Source organism: Coffea arabica, chromosome 7e (genome assembly GCF_036785885.1).
Source record: "Coffea arabica cultivar ET-39 chromosome 7e, Coffea Arabica ET-39 HiFi, whole genome shotgun sequence".
In the NCBI taxonomy this organism is placed as follows: domain Eukaryota; kingdom Viridiplantae; phylum Streptophyta; class Magnoliopsida; order Gentianales; family Rubiaceae; genus Coffea; species Coffea arabica.
This window is the reverse complement of record NC_092323.1, coordinates 39,137,004-39,138,914: the sequence shown is the minus strand read 5'-3', so window position 1 is coordinate 39,138,914 and position 1,911 is coordinate 39,137,004.

Sequence of the window (1,911 nt, the reverse complement as noted above, 5' to 3'; positions counted from 1 at the left end):
GTGATTAGATAAATGTTTGGATCCTCCCACAGGGGTGCTCAAGGACGTTGAACGCATAATGGCGAACTTTCTCTGGGGACAGACAGAGTTAGGTCCTGAGCATCATTGGTGCTCCTGGCGGAACCTTTGTTACCCGGTGGTGGAGAATGGTCTTGGAATCCAAGCGTTTGAGGACGTTCAGGGGGCATCCAGCTGTAAATTGTGGTGGCGGTACTGTAACTCGACCTCTTTATGGGCAACTTTTATGAGGTCTCGCTATGGTGCAGCTAACGGAGCAGAGTTCGGGATTTCCAGGGTCTGGAGACGGATGCTTGCTGTTCGTGATACGGTGGACCATTTCACGCAAGCTATAGATTTGGAGGGCAGAGTTCAGCGGGCCTGGGTCCTTACTCCCTCTGGCGACTTCACTATCTCCTCTGCATGGGATGCCCTCCGGCCTAAGCAGGCGTGCCTCTGGTCCAGGAAGTGCATTTGGAACGGCCGAGTTCCCTGCAAGGTTGCCGTATTCATGTGGAAGCTGCTTAACAACTACTTGCCGTTTCCTGACGCCTTACGGCGGTTTGGGTTCCAGCTTCCCTCTAAATGCCAGTTCTGCCAAGGAGGGGAATCTCAAGACCACGTATTGTCGGACTGCACTCTAGCTACCGAGGTATGGAATTTCTTCTCTAGGGCCCTGTCAGTTCCTGTTACGGGCCCAACTGGCATCATTGGTCGCTTGCAGCGATGGTGGCTTCATCAGTCCCTAGGTACTGCCCGGGGGGTGGTATGTAGGGTGTTGCCATGGCTTATATGTTAGGGGCTGTGGAAGGCTCGGAACATGGCAATGTACGAGGGGGTTGCAGTGTCACCGACCCAGGTTTGCCGGGATATACAAGCTCTGTTGCTTAGCATATCTCAGGTTCGCCCATTCGTCCAGGTGGCACGGGATGACGGGGATTTGGTCCACTCGGGCTTATTGCTTCGCATGGTGCAGAGGAAGTTCATGCTGCCACGCTAGGTTGCATGGACGAGGCCACCTATCGGGTATGTCAAGTTAAATATTGATGGATCATCTTTAGGGAATCCAGGACACTCTGGAGCAGGAGGGGTACTTCGTGATTCAGGTGGTAACATCCTGTGTGGCTTCTCGTTGTTTTTGGGATCGCAGACAAATATGGAAGCGGAGGCCATGGCGTTACTGGAGGGCTTGTTATTCTCCGCTAATTTTCATTCTTTGCACGTCGAAATGGATTCTCAGGTATTGCTGAATATGGTGAACGGCGATGGTGGAGTGCCTTAGAGATTATGGCTTACTATCTTGCGTATCAAATCCTTAGTGCTGGGTCGCCAGGTCACCTTCACTCATGTTTACAGAGAAGCAAATGCGGTTGCCGATGCCCTGGCGCGTCTGGCAAGCACCACGCATATTTGTCAGTCTTTTCCCCCCTCCCCATTGCCTGCCCATATACGGGGGTTAGCCCGCCTAGATAGGATACAGATGCCTTATGTCCGTTTGACTTAGCCTAACTGGCGGACTGGCAGCTGTATTTGATGTACGTTGCGGATCCTTTGAATAACATTTGGAGTGGCGCCCACCCCCATAAATGGGGTTAGCCGAAAAAAAAAAAAGAAAAAAAAGATAAATGTTTGTTTTTACGAGGGGCTATTTTTATTTGGTTAAACAAGAGAAGAGGCATATGCAATCAACCTTTTCTTATTTCAAAGAAGACAAACAATTACAAAGTTTTAGCAAACCTTAGTATCAAAGAAGGATAGATTTGCCATCTATTGTACCAAACTCTATAATTTTTTTAAGTGAGTAGAACTTTTAATCTTTTTTAGTTTGGTTAAAAAGTCCCTAATATTGCTTCTTTCATGGGTAAATTGTAAGATTAAGAATGGAAGATTTATAATAATACAATAGACCATACT